General features: G+C 42.6%; 2 long non-coding RNA genes across 6 annotated transcripts in view; one reads left to right on the top strand and one right to left on the bottom strand.

The window, feature by feature from the left end:
* LOC109286205 (uncharacterized) overlaps positions 1 to 22,175 on the top strand; it is a 372,088-nt gene that overhangs the window by 282,702 nt on the left and 67,211 nt on the right. For all 3 annotated transcript variants that reach the window (XR_009455937.1, XR_009455938.1, XR_009455936.1), the window contains 2 exons: positions 4,365 to 4,455; positions 20,640 to 20,731. This is a non-coding gene — a long non-coding RNA (uncharacterized LOC109286205). The remainder of the gene's footprint in view (positions 1 to 4,364; positions 4,456 to 20,639; positions 20,732 to 22,175) is intronic.
* The window catches only part of LOC102559342 (uncharacterized), a 33,571-nt gene continuing 24,493 nt past the window's right edge, over positions 13,098 to 22,175 (bottom strand). For 2 of the 3 annotated variants that reach the window (XR_002094168.2, XR_002094170.2), the window contains exons 2-4: positions 20,698 to 20,836; positions 16,652 to 17,216; positions 13,098 to 16,553 (exon numbers count right to left, since the gene is read on the bottom strand). This is a non-coding gene — a long non-coding RNA (uncharacterized LOC102559342). The remainder of the gene's footprint in view (positions 16,554 to 16,651; positions 17,217 to 20,697; positions 20,837 to 22,175) is intronic. The other variant, XR_002094169.2, reaches the window with a different exon arrangement.

Below are 22,175 nucleotides of genomic sequence, written 5' to 3' on the forward strand. Positions count from 1 at the left end.
ATTGAGACTTCCAGATTGAAATGCCAGTTTATGCGGCAGACCATAAGGGTAAAACCACCATGTTAGCAAAGTAAGGTATTTTAAATGTTGTGTCTCTGAAAGTTTGCTATGCTTTTTGTGGCCCTAAACAGGAGATTCTGTACCCTTCAGCAAAAAAACCTCTTCCATGTGTATTTACATAGGTGCCTGTGTCTAATATCCAGATGGCAGACTAATGTACAGACCATGTATCTGGCTAGTGGCATCCAGGCTCAGCTTGAAACAGAAGGAACTACACACACACATGCACACATGCACACACACATTACATACACACACAGAGTACACACACACACAGTCAGAATGGAGCACACTGCCATCCCAGTGAGCAAGGTTTTTAAACTAAGTTTAACCTTGAAGTTGAAATGAGATTAAAATAGAATAAAACAAAAACAAATAGAAATTTATCCACAGGAATAAGAGCTTAATATCAAGGAAAATATTTCATAACTTGCCTAACTTTAATTAAGAAAAAGGCTGGCAGGATATGTTCTGTCTTAGTAACCATATGTTTAAATGTGTGTTCAACCAGGTGCACAGAAGGTGCACACATCTCATTATTAACTAAGTAGCACTGTATACACCACTCCTTTGAAGTGCAGGAAACAACATCCACACGTTCTCCCCATGCTCAGCCTTTTGCCCATTATGTGACACAACCTCTGTTGTGTGTGGGAGAGGCTGATCAGTGCCACTGTCAATTAAAGAAGCTTTAAAATGGTAGCAGGCATTCAGGACATAGGCAATAGTTGAGGAATAGCTCAGGAATAACCCAGCAGCCAGGCACACAGGGTACCTGCAACTGGAGAGGGGTAGTCTCAACTGCTTTTCATTTCCTTCACCGATAGGAATCCCAGATTTCCTGGGGAAGAAGGACAGATTTTGGAATCAGTGTAAATACCATATTTCAAAGAACCACAGGAGATAGAAAGCATCCTTTCTTCTTTGAGCAATGGCCACACAGATGCCTGTCTAAGTGACTTGGAGTTGGACATGCATGTAGATGCAGCAAATAGATGGCCAAGGGAGTTTTACTTGGGGCGTTGTTACACCTTACACTGTGAGCCATAAAAATGGGGATCGACAGAGCATGAGCTTGGAGTTTGGAGCAGTCGCACCTTCAACTTGAGCAGCACATCTGTGGGGATCAGCCATATCGTAATGGAATGGGAGATGGGTTGCGCAGATCAAGAGATGATTCTGCCCTGGAGGGGCATAACTTCGAGCCGAATTAATGAGTGCTTTAAGCCACATAAAGGTGTTAACATGTGGACAATCCAGGGGTTAATTGCTCCAGAAGCCACCCAGAATTACTGTGTAGCAAGACCCTTGAACAGTGCTGACAGGATGGGCTCACCAAACATGGCATTCAATTTGGACAGCACTAGAGAATGAGAGCAAGGAGAAGCATGGACTGGCCTCCAAGTCCAATGTCCACCAAGTACTAAAATCTCACCGTATTAGAATTAGCCACATACCAAAAAAATCAACCAAACCCCCCCCCCCCAAATGCATTTCCTGCAACACATTAGCATCTTGCTTAATCTATAAAACCAAATCTCAAACCAGTATCTATACATACAAGTTTTTTTTTCTAAAGCTATGGGAATGAAGCCTGCTCTGGTTCTCTCTGCCCACCTATATTCATGTTCACTACACAGCTAGTTTGCAAGTTTATTTTAATACATGAGTAAATCATAATAAAGTACCAAGGCTATACAGAGTTTCTTGCAGGGACTCCACAAAGCCTTTTTTACTTTTTTCACTTTGTTGCTTTTGAGAAAGGCCAGTTATTAGTGTCAAGAGTGCTCTGCTCAAGGTGATTCTAATAAGTGATGGACACCATAGCACGTCAAGAAATTTTTGATAATGGTATAAGACCCAGGGAAGCAGCAGTGGTTTCCTGTGCCCCTAGCAAAATCAGTTCTAGTATTTCCTACAGGATTATCCTTACAATCCGGCTCATTTTAATAAAAATCAGAACCCCATTTTTTGACCGCCTTTGGGTGGCTCTCCACAAAGGCCGCAATGAGTCTAGGAGAGGATCAAAATGCGGTTGTTGCATCCAAGTAGGATAATGCTGATATCTTGTGTTTGTGGTGTCCAAGTAAGATAATGCTGATACCTTGTGCGGCCTTGCTCTTCCTAAGGTGGAAATTAGGTTTCCAGGGAGAGGAAAAAACCCAAACACATTGGAAAATGGATTGATGTGAAAATCTGAAACTGCCTTGGGCAAAAGTTTGGGTTGAAACCACCTGCTTCCACCTGCTTTTGGAATATAGTATATGGAGGCTCCACCCTAAGAGTCTATAATTTGCTAACTCTTGTAGCTAAACTAGTAAACATTGGGAAGGCTATTTTCATAGAGGGCACAAGTTGCTATGGTTTTGAAGGGAGAGAGGAGGTCTCATTAATTTGGTGAAAATTAATTTGAGATCCCAGACAGGTTGAGGCTCCCAGGGTACAGAGAATACATGTGAGATGCCCTGGTTATAATTCTGGAGCAGTGAGGGATAGGCAGTAATTATTGCAAGCTACTTTCTAAGTTGGTGTATAGATAAAGTTCTGGTTGCTTTTATGTAAGAAGATCATCTTAAACAGTCAGAACCAAAATAAAAATCAAAGGTAAAATTTGTTGCTGAGATGCCCAGCTAGAAAATCTTTTCCACTTAGATTCTTGAGTAGATTTACCAGAGGTCTTAGTACTCCATAAAGCATCAAATGAGCAGGATGTTTGCAGAGGAGTCATCCAGGTTGGATGCATTGTTCTTAGGTTGAGTGACACGAGGTCCAGCTGTAATATCCTACCCTGGATAAAATGGGTTGGAATTGTAATTTGGGAAGAAGATGGAAGGTGATAGGTGGGCAGACTGAGAGCTTTACCAAGCTGGAGAACCAAAATCATCTGGCCCATGCTGGGTCCATGGTTCTCAGAAAACATCCCACAGATACAACCTACTGGGGTGCTCTAGAGGCCAGGAAGGTGAAGGGCTTCTGATACAATGCAGTGAGGCCTCTTTCAGTCCTAGAAGTGTGCTGATTATACATGTGTCAGGTATCTGGGTTGTAGCCATATTGGTCTAGAGCAGGAGTGGGCAAAATGTGGCCCGCGGCCTGGATACGACCTGCCAGGCCATTCTATCCGGCCTACAGGGCCCCTTAAAAATGTAGAATATTAATATTTATCTGCCCCTGGCTGCCTGTCATGTGCCCCTTGATGGCTTGCCAAAACTCAGTAAGTGGCCCTCCACCCAAAATAAGTACCCGTGCCTGGTCTAGAGGCAGAAAGAATCAGAACTCATGGTAGAGGTGATATCTTTTATTAGACCACCTAGATTTTTGCAAAAAAAAAATTTCTTAAATTTCTTTTGCAAAAATGTAGTTGGACTAATAAGACATCACCTCTACCACGAGTTCTGATTCCACCTGATTATACACGAGAATTTCAGTCCCGCCTGCCTGTTGACACGGAGCATCACCATAGGGCTGTCCATCAGTGCTTGAATGGTATGGCCTTATGGGAGGGCCTGGAAGGTTTTGCATGCCGACTGCAGAGCTACAAGTTGGAGAATGTTGACATGCAATATAGTCTGTCCCCCATGTGATCGCAATTCTTGAATGGTCAGGATGACTTGACTAATGCTGAATGGAGCCATCTACTTCCAATGTCTTGGTAGGGAGAGGCATAGAGAGTGGAGCTCCGCTTCATGCAGCCAGCAGAGGGCAGCGGTAACATATTGCACACTTTCACTGGTGTATCACTAGATGGGTCGTGAGAGCAGGGATGGGACGGGTGTTCTTCCCACCTGGATATTAAGAATGAGGAAAAACAAAAATAAGAACATTAAAAAAGAAAAAAACCCAAAACCATACAGTGTGTGTATCAATAGACTGAATAGAACAGAAGAATTGCAAAAAACCATTATATGCCAGCCCTTGTGCAAAACTATTTTAGGTCAATAATCTCAATTTAGCAGAGGAGGCTAGAGTCAGGTGAATAATTTTTTTTGGAAACCAAAATTTTGCTCCCCCCACTCAAAAAAAAAAAAAAAAAAAAAAGTATTTTATCTTCTGGTTTTCCTGGACCCAGCTCTAGGTGAAACATTCGCTTATCAAATCAGTTACTGAAGGTCATCAAAGAAAGAAAAGTAACTGAAGTGAAGCAGTGCGTGTAACAAGTTGTTATATTGCTTATTGTCGTCCTGACACTGTCACCAACTCAGAGTGTTCTGGCTCAAACAGTGTCCCTCCAGCCAACATAGATCTATGTGCATCTCTGTTATTACATTTGTGTCTTTGCTTAAAATTTCCATTTTTTCTTCTAGGACAACAACCTATCAATGTCAGGACCTGATGGAGGTCATACATTGTACTTGGACACCAGAAAGATGGACGCAGCACTATGAGGCGACATAGGTAAGCATCTGTGGTTCACATCATTTCCTTAAATGAAAGTCCCCCATTTTCTTAACCGTATTCATCAGTGTTTCTCTTGCAAAGCCCAGCTCAGAGCCTTCCTTGGCCAAGCCATTTCTGCTGCGAGTCTGAGCAGTGCAGCTGACTGTTTGAATTGAAGTCAACCTGCAGACTCACTTTGCAACCAGCAGAATTTCCCTCATAGCAATGTATGCTTTTGGCTGGGTATAGTATTTTGGTTGCAAAGGGTTACAGAGCCTCTGAAAAGCCTTACAAAGATGGGGGAGTGGCAACAACTGGAAGGCTTTGTCCTTAAAGGGAGCTTTCAGAGAAGGGCCAGGCCACGGTACTAGTTAAATGACCTTGCCGACATCAGGGAATCCTTACACTGGCGCAGTGTAGCCGTTCTGTCATGCACATCCTTTGGGCTCCCCTGGATGGGGGTCATTTGTTCATAAAAGGAGGTGTGAACAGGTCACAGCTGAACTCTGCTGATCCCTTGCCTGTCTGAATGGTCCTGTGGAGCTATGGGCAGCCAGGTGCATTTGGAACAGATGACCTGAGTGCAACCGATGGGATAATTTGGTCTAAAAGGCCTGATTCTGCCCTACAAGCAGCAGAAACAGCCTTGTTGTAGGGTTTTGCCAACCTCCAAACTGAACAGAAAGAGTACTTTATTTTTCCAGCAAAGCTTAATTATCCCCTGGCTTAGGATGCTGCTTCTAAGTATCAGTGACCCCCATTCAGAGGTACAAGGAGCTGCTCTCATTTTTCAAAAGCACAAGCAGAAATGTCCTCCAGCTACAAAGAGGAACTGTTGGTTTCACTCATGAGTCGCAACCTCCATCGAGCACCACGTCGTCATGTGCAGATGAGGCGTTTCAGGCTGTAGCTATATTCTCTTATCTTATGTTAATATTTCCACGTTGTTCGTATAAGCATTGCTACTGTGGGCAGCGGAACCCGTTCAGACAAAATCAGAGCTGACTTTTGACCCATGGCTCAGACCTAGCCCGAAGAATATCTTTGCTACGTTACGAAAATCTGCTTCGTTTTTATTTCCGTGCTCCTCGGCACTTCCCGGTCCCAGTTGAGAATGGAAACTTAAGCACCCTAGCTCTGTGAGAAAAGCTCTTTCTTGACCTGAACCTGACCAGAAACAGGAAGTAATAGAAATCCCACAAAAAAAAAAACTTTCTCTCTTGAGAGCTCCAGCCAGCGGGCCATTTTCTAAACTTTCTCTTCCCTTGTTGTAACAGCATTGACTCCATTTACACCAGGACAACAGGGATGAGAACGTGGCCCCAATTATGTAGGGTCCTCAGAAACTTTTCACGGGTTCCAAACTTCGGAGCGTTTGTCTGAACCAAATCTCCAAAGCTTTTTAGCTTCGCCCCTTGCTAATTATTTGTGCTCTTTGGAAGTGTACCAAGAAATTAGTTCATAGGTATATACATTTTTCCCTTTGTTTAACCAGTTTGGGGCTTGTGTTTTTGAAGAAGAAATGCACGGAATCATGTAGAACGTATTGCAAATAAAGGGAACCCTACCGGAAACACCGATGAGATGTTTTTTAAACAGCATGATATGTTAATATATAATGACACGCTGTACAAACCGACACATGGTTTCTACAAATACCAGTGAGGTTTCTCTTCAAGGAAAAAGTAATGAAATGGAGCAGACCTCAATCCAACCACAGCAGCACCAGCCTGAGCATCCACCAGGGACATAATCAGAAATCACATACTCACTGCTAAGGAGCTATAATTAAACTAGATTTAATTTTAATGGAAATTCTTCCCAGGAAAAAAAAAAAAAGCCCTATTTCTAATGTTGTTCAACCCTTCCAGTCTTTGATGGAAACAATTACAGGATTCATATGTTTTGCAGCCCCAAATATTTTCAAAACAAATAAAACATCATAAAACTAAAATTAATAAATCTTTTACATTCATGCTGAAAAGTTGCTCATGCTGAGGTTGTGTGGGTTCATCAGCATCAGATGCTTCCTGCTGACTGGTGCCTCCACCCAACACATGTTTTAAATAATAATCAAGTTAAGCTCAGCCCTGGCAATTATATTTTTGTCTTAACGCTGGTGTATGGTAATGGTTCTTTTATCCTACATTTATCTTCCAACTTAGTCAGACACTACTATTCCTAACTAGGGATATGAAAACCCAGTTACTTTAAGAGGATTAATACAGAGGAAATGTGCTTTATTAGTTTGCATTGGCTTTATTAGTGCCCTGCAGTTTGATTAGAATTGGACAGCAGACAGATTACTGTTTGCCCAAGCAAAGCAAAAATAACATCAAGCAGAGAGTTAAATGAACGTTCATGTGTTGTTTATTAGGTAGGTGTTCACCTTGGCACGCTAGCTGCTTCCTAGCCCCACAGTATTTCCTATGTACAAGGGACACAAGTTGTTATGCGAATTTAGAACAGAAAACCGAGACACATGGAGTATCTCCAGTGCAAACACATGGAGCCAAATTCTGCTCTGTTCTTTTCAGTAGTGGAGTTAGTCCAGATTTACATGAGTGTAATTATATTGGTGAGGACCATATGTAACATATGCTAAAGCACATCCTTTCCTACCCTTTACGGCACTTCTGACAAGCAGAGGGACAGAACCCACCTATTATGCTTTGGAATCATTGGCAACCTCAAGAAGCTACCCCCAAAAATCCCAAACGGGTTCCCAGACACCCACAGCTCCTTCTCACGTAGATGCCAATGGAGTAAGCATGGTCCAGGACTTGTGTTTAAGTGATTTGCTGAATGGGGATGAATTTACTATTTCCTTGAGCAGTTCAGTGCCCAGGGGCTGAGACGGGAGCCAGGCACCTAAATACTTGTAAAGAAATGGGTCCCTACTGACCTTGGCTGCATTTGAACCATGTTTGTAGAAGCAAAGGATAGATGGAGACTGTTTAACAACATTTAGCATAAAGCAGGATCTCATCAAGCCATAGGCCTAGGTTTACTTGGCCATTTTTTCTTTTTTTTAATAATAGGAAACCAGTTGCAGTATATAGTGGTAAAAACTGCACACAGAATACCTAGTTGGGAATAAGTGATTCCTTCCTACAGAGGAAAATAAAGAGCAGTTTTATACTGGTGCTTCACCTACACTGTCTCCATCTTGTAACATGACAATGTTTGCTCCTGTGCAAAGTTCAGATTAAAGACCCAATTCAGTCTCACAGCACAGAAACGTAACTGGGTAATAAAATAAAGATGCTGAATTCAGAAGGTTCATACGAAAGTGTTTTTCAACACAACGATTCATCACTCACTTTCACCATTCACTTTCAATGTTGTAGCGAGACTTCAGTGACTGCATTTATCCTTGTTTTCCACCAACATAATTGATATGGGAATTATTCCTATCTATGTGCCCAGTATGTTGAAATCTACCTGTATAACCTCAGATACATACTAGGGGTGTGCGAAACAAGCCGTATTCGATTCAGATTCAGCCCGAATTGGGGACAGTGATTCGATTTGTTGATTCAGATCACTGTCCCCGATTCAGTTCGGCTGAATCTGAAGATTCGATGCTGATTCAGAGAATCAGTGATTTGGACATAGACACAGCTTTGAATGTTTTTTTCTACATACCTCAAGATACCAGCATGGCTTGGGATCACTGCAATGCTGGGGCGGATGGAGTGTCCCACAGGCACGCAGTGGGGGGGCCACGTGCTCAGTGGCAAACGCAGAAGTGGACTGGAAGTACTTTTGGCTCAGTTCCGGGTCCTTCGGGGAATGAGCGGGGGCCCTTCCGCATCCCCCCGGCTCAGCGATCAGCCACAGAGGGAGGCCAGGTGCCCCCCCAGACCCAGGAGGCACCAGTCACTGAGCCGGGGGTCATAGGGGGGCCCCCCTGAGCGCTCCCCGGTGGACCTGGAAGTGGACCGGAAGTGCTTCTAGTCCACTTCTGGGTCTGCTGTTGAGCACTCTGGGGAGTCCCCAGCGCTCCTGTGGGACACTCCATGCACCCCAGCATCACAGCGATCACAAGCCCCTGCTACCTAGAGGTATGTAGAAAAAACATTTAAAGCTGTCTCTATGTCCGAATCATTGAATCTTTCCGAATCTCTCCGAATCAATTTGGAGGGTTCTGATTCGATTTGGAGAGATTTGGTCCTCTGCTTCGATTTAGAGTCATAGATTCAGCCACCAAGTCAGTGAAAACTGAACCAGGGACCAAAGCTTCGCACAGCCCTACTACATACCCACCCACCAACTACTTTATTATATTAATCTGTGGGTGATGAGAGAGAACATACAATGGATAGATTTTGTTACGGCTGGGGTACATATCCTTAAACAGCGGTTCACAGCAGACTACAATTCAACGTGTTTACTGAGAGTGCTTTCCAGCGGTTATCTTCCTGTGTATTAATATATTATTGCAATGCCCATTAATGACATTACGGATATGCATACATTTCTATTATGAAGTATTACTTCAGAGATTTATCATTTTAGGGCATTTATATATGTGCTTGTGGGGGGCACTTTAATTAGTGAGTCACGCTAATTATAACCACCTAAGAGTCACTTGTATCAACATCCGCATGCTGAAAAATGGCAATGGGGCACTTTAAAATAAAGCGTATCAAACCAGCTTTAGTTCAAAGCACCTGACCACCATTTTTCAGCGTGGGGATGCTGATACACATGACACTGGAGGTTGCTGGAGCGCATTAATTTCCATGCCTCAGCAGACTCGATTAATCAAGTCTGCTCCGACACGCTGGATTTACAGCACATCAGAGCAGACTGCACATCTATACGAGCCCTTAGTGCCCACAGTTAGTTCAGATGAAAACTTTATAACAAAAAATGAAGTTTTTATTAGGTTTGATTAACTTTTTGTCACATCTATTACATTTTAAGCCTCTGTGGACATTTTTACATTGAAATGAGCTTCACGGTGAACCACTCTGATGTTTTAGTATGAGCTGCCTTCTCATTGCACCTCTCCAAAAGAGACAGATTTGATTTCAGGCTGAGAAGTTATATACTGTTGTGATTAACAGCAGAGCCACTGGCCTGAATCAATAGTTTGCTTGGAAATGTTTGATATGCATGCTTAGAGCATATCAATGTTTTTCAGAGTCCTTTACAGCCTATCCCTGCGTACCTGTCATCTCTCCTTCATTTGTGAAAGGTTGATTTCTACCTCCAACAGGCAAGCAATGCCACCCTCCATTGACCTCTGGTTACATGCTCAAACAAGGACTTCTGCACTTTTTCCTATGTACCCCCTCATGCTTGAGACAGGCTCTCCATTAACATCTGCAAACCCTACTCCATTGTTCTTCCAACCCTTCCTTAAAAGTTCCCGTTGCAATGATACCTAAAAATAATCTTGAGGACAGTTAGGCTGCTGTCATCAAACATTGTCTGTTTGACTCCTTAAGCGCCTTTGTCCTTTTGGAGTCATCTATTGTCTCTCTTCTTGGGTTACAAGCTTTTTAGGGAAGGGACTATCGTCTTTGTTCCACATTTGCACGTCTCCTAAAAGCAGGCGTGGATACCCTGTGGTACGTTTGCAGCAAGTACCATGAGCAGACTCTGTCTGGCACATGGAAGATTGAAGAGCAGAGGCAGCACTGAGGCAGATATGGCAGAGAGCAGAAAGCAGACCAGTAGAAAGGGTAGGGAGCACAGGTAGGGAACAGAAAGCAGAACAGCAAATTGGGCAAGGAAAGGAGATCAGAGTGGCACTTGGGGAGGGCATGGTGCTTAATTTGTGGCATGCCTGCCAAAATGGTTGGCTGGTACTGATCTGGCACATGGAGACCTTGGTCCTTGATGGGGGCTCCTAGGTGGTATAGTAACAGAGAAATTAATATTAATGTCTCCCACCTCATCTCAAGAGTCACATCTCCCCTGTTCATTAACAGGATTTCACTGCCCAGTGTGGGGCTAGGTGTCATGCAAGAAGTGTAGTTCCCTTGCAGGGTGCCCAGCTCTGCTCTGCTGAAGCACCAGTGCAGGGCATCCTACAAGGCGAGTAGAGGGAACCTGTCTAGAGAGCCATGGGACCAGAAGATCTGCCAATGTGGATGACACAGTCCTTTCCCTCACTTTGCATGCCAGTGACAGTAATTGGGCTGAAACATCTCTAAAGGAGGTGTTTATAGAGCTTTATTATGGGGATGAGGGCAAAAGGCCTCTCCTGTTTCCCATTCACACGTTTCCCCAGCATTCACCCCAGATACCAGGTTGGTTTCTGAACTGGGAACTTGCCCTTTGTGTGGAGTCCAGACCACAGATCTTGCTGCATTACCTCTTCTCTCCATGTTTTTTTCTTAATTTTGTGAATGCCTCTAGATGTGCTGCATGTAGCCAGCATTTAAGTAATCAAGGCAGTCAGCACCTTCCCCGATGCATTTTTCTTTGCCCACTTGACTTCACCAGCCTATACCGTGCATGCTGAGCCTGCTCCCCGAGGAGCTACTCACTTGTCACCTCCAGGATATTTGCTGCTTCACTGCTGAGCTTTTTCACATGGAATAATGTGTCTGCAAAAAAGGGCAGGCAGCATAGCTGTGCTTTAGGCTGTATTTACAGTTCTGGGAAGTGTCTGTAGGCCAGAAGAGGGACATTGTAAGGCCCTCTCCCAGTGACAACCTCATTTCATGTTTCTGTCCATGGCTTCCCAGTCTCTGCCCCACCACCTTAGGTACATGGAAAAGGTCTGAAGAATATGGTAGTAAGGTGATGGCCAGCAACCGACCGCATAGTGGCGGGCAGATCTTTACATGGGGGCACACTTTGGGTGTAACTCTGGCTTCATGGAAAGGTAGGGCAAGAGGCCAGCTGACAATCCTCTCTTCTTAATCCTCCATTTGGGACAGGAACTCAGTATGAAGATGACGGTCCCTATGCACCATCCCTAGATAACAGCCAGTTCTGAGTTCAACTCCCTGCACCAACTGGAACAAACTCCGAGCTGCTTCATCCTTTTCCAGCAGATACAGATCCCAAGATGTTACCCCAAAAGCCTTTGGGGGTGCTCTTGATGTGCCTTCGCTGCCATTGCCCTTCCACAGTATTTTAGACCTACTTCACAGGTAGGTGATCTGCTGTGGTGCAAGAACAGTGAAGAAGTCATAACAAACAAATAATACTAAATAATTCATAAATAATCTCTTCTTGCACGAAGGTTCATGTTCCTGGGGAAAAGTACACAAAACCCAGGCCAGGAATAATTCACTGGATTCCAGCAACACTCTGACTCCGCCATCCTTTTGTGTAGTCATTGACTCCCCCTTCTCCTCCCATAACAATCTTGTGTATAATGAAAACAGGGCTTCCTCTGAAAACCTTTTGTTTTCCAAAAAAATGCGAAGTATTCCAGGGAGAGCCTCCAAAATCAATTTGCTATCTGATTCCAAACAGAGCTAAACAGCATCTCTGGTTTTCCCCACTGCCAAATATTTGTGGTGACACTGAGGATCTGCCCAAAATGTCAGCAGGAATATCAGCAAAACATTTTCAGCATGTTTCACAAATTTGCCAGCATTTCTCAGACCGTTCGGTGAAATTCTGCAGACACGATGGAGTCATTCTGTAAAAAGTCTTTTAATTTTACTAGTTAAAAAATAACATTCTGTGATGCCCCATCACCTTCTGGATTTTTTTTTTCTTCCCAAGTTTGAAAAGATCATTAAATAGTATTTGTTTCCTTCAGCTGATTAACAGTTGGCCCAGCTTTAATGATAAACAAAAACCTACATGTAACCACTGAAGTCCAAATTCAGGAACAATTAGCATCTCCAACCAGACAGATGGGGAAATGGACAAATAAATGTAACCGAGCCAAGCAGCTGAAAAGAACAATGTATTTACAATGGAGAAAAGCAATTTAATTTAAGGTAGAATCATAGTTTCATGGTGTGGTGTGGTTTGTCACATTTACTATTATCCTTGTAGCTTGTGGCTGTATTATGGCAAAGTTGGCATAATGGGGTTAGAAAGGACCTTAAGGGTCAGTTACTCCAACCTCCTTCATAGGAGCAGGATTTACCATACCCAAACTGATATGGTTCAAATGTCCGGTTTTTCATGTTGAGGCAATACGCAAAGCATCATTCTATTAGGCTTCCCATTGTACTTGGGTTAAATTCACAATATAACAACCACTACTATTTACAGAAAAGAAGCACCAGCAGTTGTATCTGGTCCTAGTCTTGCAAACACATTTTTTGAGTCATTTGGATTCAGCAAAGCAGCCAGACCCTGGCTAACAAAGTTCTGAGATCCCTGGGGATTTTTCCCAAAGTAAAATCCACCCCCCTGAATTAGGCTGGTAAACTCCTCTAAAAGCATGCCTTGTGTTAGGTGCCCCTGAATGGGACCCACAAAAACCAGAGCAGTGGCAGCTGCTAAGTTGGCCAACAGGGGAATTTTGGGTCGAGGGTGCATCTTATCTCTTTTTCATCATAAGGTCCTTTGGTTTTCTTTATCAAGTGTCCAACACATGTTCACACTCATTCTCTCTCTACCAGCAGAGGAACTGAGGTGGAGGTCAGGTGTCTCTTGGGAGCAGTTTGAGCAGAGTTTAGGTGGGAGTCGAGTGCCTTGATGCACCTAGGCAGACAAAACTCTTGGGGTAGAGGCAATATCTTTTATTAGACCAACTAGATCGTTACAAAAAAAATGTTTTTATTTGCAAGTTTTCGGGCCCAAACACCGTTCATCAAAGATTGTAAAACTTCTCCCAGATAGAAAGGAAACTTCATATGGCACAGGAGAACTAAAAAGCTAGTATGGTTCTCCTAGGCAGGAAAGTTCATTTGTAAAGAGGTTATTCTGCGAATATGCAAATTAGGCTCAAATGAAGGCTGTAGCAGTTGGTTTACCTTGGGTGCCTGATGGGAGGTAGGTTGCTGAATTTAGCTTCCTTCTCATTGTTCATGTTGCACAAGAGAATTAAAAGGTGATATGGTGCTCCTGGGTGGTAAAGTTCATTTGTAAAAAAGCTGCTCTGTGAGTATGCAAATTAGGCTCAAACACAGGCTGAAGCCAGTTGTTCACCTCAAGGTGACCAATGGCAGGCAGGATGCTGGATTTTGCTTCTTTGTTCTTATGTTGTGAAGGTTTCATTTCAAAGCGGCTAATTACACCATCTTCCATGTTTCAGGGATATTTGATGTAGCCGTCTTGGTCTAGAGGCATAGGCAGACAAAACCCTTGGGGTAGAGGTGATATCTTTTATTGGACCAATTAGATAGTTGCAAAAAATATATATATATATTTGCAAGCTTTTGGGCCCAAACACCCTTCATCAGGCAAAGGAGAAGTCAAAGATTGTAAAATTTTTCCCAGGTAGAAACAAAACTTCATGTTGCACAGGAGAACTATGTGCACCTAAGTGTTCTGCAAACACATTTGGGAAGATGCAGAAGCCCTAGCATAGATACTTGGCAGCTCATGGTGAAGATGCCTAATGAACTGGGGCAATCCCATGATCTCTGGGGCTTGTGGCGAGGGCCACTTGGGATTTAGCTCCCAAAACTCCACCTGTGCCACCAAAAAAGGCATGATTTTAATGACACAGCAACCAATAACGTATTTATGTAGCGAAATGTCAGCTTTTTCGCATTTTCACGCACTGGGGATAAAGTAATGCAAACTGTGATTATTGCAATTCCCAAAGTTAGTAATGATGTGGTTCTCGACAACAGTACTGGGATATGCAAATAATGACTTTTTTTTTCCCTTTTGATACAATTTCATTATTTGTATTGCTACTAGTGGTTCACCAATAAAGGCGAACATCACATTAGGATTCATGACAGTTTTCACATTGTATTATCAATATGTGGAAATAATTGTCTGCTCTGAGATTAAATTACATTATTGTGTATCTTTTTCATGCCTAATAAATAATGATGGATGGCTTTTATTTTCATCACCACCTGCAACCATTTAGTCACCCCTTGATTGTTGAAGATAAAATAATAAAAGGCAAGTGTTATGTTGCAAGCCAAAGAATGCAGTCAAAACAGTTGCATGTTTCGTGTTTCTGTCTGCCTTATTCTCGTCCCTGAAGAGTAATAGATGGTGGTCTGTGAAAGCAAGCAACCTGCAAACTGGAAAACAGTTCACATAAATTGAGCAAGGGGGAAAAAAAAGTGGAAAAATTATTTTTTCTAGTGGAACAATTGTTATTTCTTCTTGCATGATTCATAATCTGAAAATTAGGTTTTTGTTCTGCTGTGCAAATCAGTTACATGCAATTAGAATGCAAAGCAGAGACGATTCTTAGTATTTAGCCTTGCTAAAATAGAAATGAAAACAGCCCTGTACATTGTAGCGAAGTTTAAAATGCATCTTGGTAATTTTGAAGTCCAAAGAAATAAAACCATGCATAATGAAAAAAAACCCACTCTACCTCACTCCATTTTTTTTTTTTAATTGCCAATTGTGGGGCTTTGTAGTAAAAATACATGTTGCACGTTTTGGAAGCCTGAAATGATTGAGTTTTTTTGCTGCTGTTTGTATTGTTCTCTGTCACTCTCGCTCTTACACACACACACACGTACACACATACACACACACACACACTTTGTTTCACTTCTATGCACCATTGCCTTTGCTACTAATCTGGTTTTCCCTTGGAATTGTTGCAAACTTTTTCCTTTTCATACTGATCCTGAAACTCTCTTTTAAATCCAAAACAAATGGATTTGACATTCTTAGTAAAAGCTTACATTAGCTATTGTCACAAGTCTTTAATCAACCTCACTCTTCTCAGATTTTTATATCATTAGCATACCATGCTATGTTGGTGCTGTTCTATGTGGAATGCAATAATAGCCTTTAAAAAAAATAATAAGGCAACATCTAGAATAGAAAGTTATCATTGGATAATTTCATTACCAGTGAGTGTATCAAAACAAGCTGAAGACAAATTCTTCCTCTTCAAAAAGAAAAAAAAAAACCCCTCAGTTATGAGTCAAAGGTTTATTCTTTGTGTGCAGTTTCACATGCTTGGCTCTATTATCTTTAAATCACAAGATGACAATCTTCTCAGGCATACCAGAGAGTCAACCAAAATCCAACTGTAATAGATAATCCTATCAAATGTCAAGTTACTGAGGAGAAGTGGTTTGAAAAATAGGCCAACAGTCCATTACTTGATTTACCTCAAAAGGATGTTAACGTTTCCACAGTCTGTCTTCAACAGGGTACACTTTTTGTGCTTCGCCAAATTGTTTAAAAGCCTTTGTTTCACAAATAAAGGGCCACCTTTTCTTGCTCATAAATTTATTATTTTACAAACGGTATCTATTGTTTTAAAATATACTACAATTTTCACTATATAACCAGGGCATTGTGCTAAAAATAATTAATCTGGTTTTCCTTATTCTGAACAGGATGGGTGTTGTAACCAGCAAAAACGTGGATTTACTGATCTAAATTTTTAGGGGAAGTATTCAACAGCTGGTTACCAAAAGCAGATCCCCAAAGCTCATAAGAGCTGTAGGTTTCAACAGCCTTTTAAATTGGGGCAAGGGTGGGCAAAATGCGGCCCAGGGGCCGGATGCGGCCCGCGGGGCCCCTAAAAAATTTAGAAAATTAATATTTATCTGCCCCTGGCTGCCTGTCATGCACCCCTCGATGGCTTGCCAAAACTCAGTAAGTGGCTCTCTGCCCAAAATAATTGCCCACCCCTGAACTAGTCTGATAAGTAACTGTGTTGTATAACTAGACTATTCCTGGAGCAGTGAAAGCTCCCCTACCCGAGAAAGCTGCCCCTAAACATCATAAAAAATGTATCTACAGGACATCACTGAGAGTGGTGTGCGGTTAGGTGCCACGGACTTTGAAGAAACCAGATCTTTGCATGAGCTGCCTACATCACAGATTAAAATGCATGCAGCAATACTGCTCTAAGAGTCCCCAAGAAACTGTAGCTTGTGCCTTGATGAAGAAAATGAAGCCAGTCTGGAAAAGCTTCTGGCCTATCTCACTGGTAAACAGGAAGTCCTAGCCCGATATCCTCCAGAGACTCTTCTCCAGTCTGTTCCCATTTCATTCAGCCAAAGCATCATCGACACCACCTACATAAAACAAAGAGAAGAGAAAAATCACGAGCAGAAATATCACCCTCTGTAAAAACATTCCCCTTCATTACAGCAAACCCTTGCAGTGCGCTCACCTGGTTTACTCGTACGTATTTCCCATCCTCGTCTTGTTGCATTAACAGGCAACCTTGCTTTCCTGGGTTTTTTTGTTTCCTGGCGGGTGGTGTTTTTTTAGCGAAAAATAAGACAAACCTGCACAAATGTTAAGTTTCCAGTCAAAACTGAAATATAAGTTTGCTCATTCTCTTTCTCATCTAGACGCGCTATGGACAGAGCAAAGTCACGTACCCCAGGGCATTTGAGTTGTAACGCTGAGATCCTTGCCAGTCGTGAAGGTAGCAAAACGAGAGTAGTGCAGTTGGGGGGGATTGTGGTTTATAGGACTTTGACTGCCTCCTTTCAAAAAAAGAGTTAAATCTGCAAGCGAAAAATAAACTCTCCCCAAATTCAGAACGCCGCCAGAGGCAATCACTAACCTTTAAATACATGTGCTACATTCAAGCCATCATCAATAGAGAGGTAATTTTAAGACTCAGTTCATTAACACCGAGCTGTTGATGGAGCTGTAAACACGCCAGCCCATTGTAGTTTCTAGCCTGTTGCCAGTCATTCTTCTCTTGTTAGTTGACCTGCCAGTGGCTTTTGAAAGCAAAAAAAAAAAAAAAGAGTTATTTCAGATTCACAGCAGTTGCTTCAGTTCACATATGAGTTTAGAAAGCAGTTCTGACCTCTACAAAATATTACAGTCACAGAAGTGATACAAAAGCATTTGGCACACATTTGCAGAAAGGGTGGAGCCTGAGGCTGGCCAGGCCAACAGGAGGAGTCGATGTTGCATCTTTGGCTTCGGACCAAACATCAGTATTAGCCCTTGCTATATATAGAAGATATTCTGACAGAGAGGAAAAGAGGGGGTGCAGAAAAGAGAGAGGAAAAAAATAATAATTAAAGAAAGGATTTGTTTGGGGGACAGCCTGAGAGATCTGGTAGCACAGAAGGGACTGTGTCTTCTTGTCTCTTTATATAGAGAATCTACAGTGTTGCACACCCCGTGCTTGGCTACCTTTTGATCCCCTCTTTGCACAGATGTATTGGCTAGGCAAGGGGAAGGTCTTGGAAAAACGAGCCTGCCGTATTTAGTAGCCTAAACAATGGTTCATCCCTGTGCTTTGACTGCTGACCACTCAGAAAGGAGTGCACAAAGGCACCCGGATCTGGAGCCCGTTTTCTGCAGGGTCCGATGATTGTCCTAATTTACAACAGCAGGTAACAGGCCCCCACTGAGTCTCACAGCGAAGAGGTCAGTGTAGGAACCCCATCTGTGGCTCTGTGATGCATCGCAGGGGACAAACTGGGCCATGCGCCTTAATTGACATTCGTTTTTATCCTAAAGTTATTTGCAACCGCTTGACCCAGTTGCCAAATGGTGTCAGGCTGTGGTTTTGCAGGCTGGCAGTTCAAAGCGCTGGCAAGACGTGCGTGGGAAGGCTTGGACAGCGCCCTCCCACCGTGAGCCAAATCAACCCCTGGGGTAACAGGATTTGAGTTAAATAGATTCTCCAGGGAGAATCTGAAATTATGTCAGTGCTGTCAGTTCCTGAATTATCCAATCAACAAATTCACCGCCATTATGGGGGAATTTTTTTAGGCTTGTCTTAATCAGGATCATCGCTCAGCAATGGAAAGATTATATATCAGCAAACTAGGAGATCCTCGTTTGCAAAGCAAATAGATATTGTTTTGGAGGTACAGCAAGTGGCAGCCAGGGCGGAAACAACTCCTTTTCCCTTATTTTAAAGGAGCAGACAAAGCGTAAGGCAGGGAGAAGTGAGCGATCATCTGTGCACTCACGGATCAATTTTGGAGCTGTATTACCTCTCGCAAACAAGCTAAGGATTTTACTCGGTGCAGCATGACAGAAGAGAAAACACTGCAAAGGATTAGCATGGTTTCAAGTTTTCACTCTGTCTGCTTTCTTCAGCTGAGTAGCCGAGTCTTAGCTTTGATATGATAAAATCAAACCTAGGTGTCTGGGCCGAGGAATATTAACCTTCACCTTTAGATAAAGAGCAGGTACCTGGCAATGTCTATATCAGCAGCCTCGCTTACCAGGCCAGTCAAGCGAGAGAACAGTTTGTTTGCAAGATTTACAGTTCCTTCTTACTGTTGTGCAAGCAGATGTCTCTGAAGACGATAGACTATAGTTCAGAGATCATGTGACTCAGGGTGAACTGATTCTGCAAGTTTTAATTAAAATGGCCAGCATCCACATTTTGTTTTCTTTATAAACATTTGCAGCGTATCAGTAGCCAATCTAAATGTCTCACCAGATGAGTACATACTGTACTTCATTTCTTTATTCTAGAGTGCTGCGGAAAACACGTTAGTCAGAGCCAGCTGATGTGCTTTCCATGGGTCTCAAGGGCAAAGTTGTTCAAATTAAACATGATCTTAAAGTCACTTTAAAACTTGTTTTGTATTTTTGTAGCTGCTCCTTGGAAGTTCATTAAGCAGGCTGCTCTCTCCATTGGGCTCATGCACTTCTCCTCTCTCAGTCAAGGCAGACATGGGACTGACAGCAGAACTTGGCACACTGCCGTGGTGGTTAACACCTCTTTAGGCTAGGACAGGCTTCCTAAATGCACTGATGTGTACCTTGAATAAGCATGTCCTTCATGAGAATTGGGTCCAGTTCACGTTTAATATTGATATTTTTCTCTTTCGATGTTTAAAGTTGGGATCACCTTGCTCAAATGAAGAGCAGCGTCTGCGGAGGAAGTGGGGGGTGCTACAAATACCAATTTGGCTGTCTTGCGTTATGTTGTGTCACACTACATGGGGATGTGATGCAGCCTAATACCCCCAGGGAGGTCAAAGAAGAAGCGAGGGGGTAACTAGAGGACTTGCTTTCAGGAGACGTCATGATTTGTTTTCCTTCAGGAAGAAGAGCTAGGTGTTTGATTTCTTGGTTGTTGTTTGAAAAGGTTTCCCCGAACTGTACACATTAGTACCCTCCTACATCAGCAAAGGCATTCATGCATAATGGCATTTTTATCATCATTGGGACGTTTAGGCAGCCTGCTGCTTCGTGAGCCATCACCCAACCAGCTTATCACCTAGTCGTCATTTGGGCATCCTTGGAGCCAGCAAGGGTGATTACATAGCAAGGTCCTAGACAAGGGCTCTTGCAAACTGGGCTGCAGCTGTGGTAGTCTCAGCCCTACAGGGCTAGTCAGTGGAGACTCATTGCCAACATAATGCAAAGAGGCCATCCCTCTTGCTTTTGGCATTGTCATGCCACCACAGAGAGAGAGCAAAGTTGACTCCCCAGCTCCCTTTGCCATATGCCAGACAAGGCTCTCTCCAGTGGTTTCTCAAGGTTTAATGCAGCAACTACAGAACAGGCCAGTTCAGTTTGATAGAGTGGTTAAAGTAGTAGCAAATAGTCTTACCAGTTACCCCTAACTGTCTTAATCCTGTAAGATTATCATGTAGCACACAACGAAAGGGAAAATTTAGCATCGTGGATTAGAAATATTTGTTGGAGGCTTCATCACACAAGCTAACGATGCCGATTTTGTTTGCTTTGCATTGACCAACCGTCACCCCCCAGCACTGAAAGTCGACATAAGTCACACCCACAACTGCTGCTTCTTCCCACTAACAAATCAACTCTTACCCCCAAATACCTGAGTCCTAATACTCATCGTAGTCAAGTATTATTCTTAGTTTGACGGTGTCATTCTTAGGTACTTAATTTTCCGTTTCTTCTACTTGCCCCCTTTTCCAATCCCACTGTGTTAGATGAAATTAGGAGCATTAACAGAAAATACATTTACAACATTTTAAAGAACTAGAAGCAGAAGAAAACACCAACATTTTTGGTTTTGATTAGCAGTTGATTTTTCAGGGATGCATCTCAAACACAACAGGCAAAGCCCTGCTAACCTAACCTCAAAGCAAAGTCTCCTTAAAGTTTCCAGTAGGCAAATGAAGAAAGACTTTGCATTTTTTATTACTTTTTCCTATTTTGAAATGTTTATGTTTTCTTCTTTATTACAGTCTTCCCATGATGGTATCTATGCAAGAGTTGGAGATAAAATGAGACAGATGTACTGACCATGGTTACCAAGGGAGCAGTTTCCTTAGCAATGGTAAGGCAGTTGTCAAAGCAGTCAATGTTCCTTCTCTTTCTCAGATGACTTGTTTTTACTAGTTTGCATAGCAGCTATTCATAAACACCCTTTGCAAAGTTCCTCCTGCAAGTAAACAAGAGGTTGTCAGGCAATTATTCATGGGATTCGGCTGCTGGTAGAGGCTTCAAGTCAATAGTCACCTGAACTTTTGTGTGTGGTTTGGCCAATATTCAGTTTCTAAACAAAGTAGGAAAAAAAATCAACAAAGTAACCAAAACCCACAAGGAAACCGAAGCTGCTGTGAACTGAAATCCTTTCCCCATGTCTTGGACTTTAGGAGGAAAAATGGCTGCCAAAGTAATCCTTACAAACTAGTGCCATAAACAGCTAAAAGAAATGGGTATATCGAGACAAGAACAGACTCTACCGTGATTATAGTCCAGTTGAGTAGGGATCTTAGGCTGCAATATGGTCTTTTATAATACTACATGGTCATTTTTGGCATGAAGAAGAGCCATAGCATAGTGAGCCAGACTGCCAGTACAGAGTTGGATCGCTCAGGGCAGAAGTTGCTAGTTCAACAGCATTTAGCACCTGTCTCCGCCCTTCAGTTTGAATGTCTTGTTTGTGCACGCTTGCTGGGAAATCATATTCAGGATTGGGATTGACTGGGATCACACAGGCCCACTTCTTAATTTTGCACAGAAATCTGGATCCAAGGAAGCACTCGGGTGCAAAATGAGCTCTGGTACTATATCTTTGTGATGCAGAACAGGATTTAGCCCATTCCATGTATTGCTCAAACCAGAAGCTATAAATTCTTAGAAACAGAATACAGAATTGCAGTTTAATAATGCCAGTTTCCCATTCTGTATTTTTTTTAAAAGTTATTAAAAATACTCAAACTGTGGTTCAAAATACTGATCTATACTTTACAAGGCAATGGCAATACTAGTGTAGTTGTAGTTGCATGTCAATCCCATCACTAAACCAGGGTTAAGTATCAAGTGTTGGCCCCTTCAGAGGGTCAGGACTGAGAATTCAAGTGCTGCTCTTCTGTGCCCACACTACCTATCCCTGCCAAGGACTCTCTGTATCTAAAGGATGGCTACCCTCCTAGCTGCCAATATGTTTCCTGGGCCCTTTCCTTGACTCAGACTAAAAGGAGAGATTTTTTTAAATTTTATTTTTTTATCATTCTTAACCATCACACACTGTTTTGGAAAGTGATATCATGTAACCTGGCAACATCCATCAGTGTCACACATCAGGCGAACATTTTGAGAAACATTAATTAGTATAGAAACCACAACTGGCTTGATCTCGTTGAGTTATTGCTCTACGTTTAGAAACACCATCTTCTTGAAGTTGCCATTACCAGGGTCCGCTACTGTTGAAGTGCAGTTATTAAAATAGAAATGTTTGCTACCAACCCCCCTGCAAGAAACGTCTGACAATTCAG

Source organism: Alligator mississippiensis, chromosome 12 (genome assembly GCF_030867095.1).
Source record: "Alligator mississippiensis isolate rAllMis1 chromosome 12, rAllMis1, whole genome shotgun sequence".
NCBI lineage: Eukaryota > Metazoa > Chordata > Crocodylia > Alligatoridae > Alligator > Alligator mississippiensis.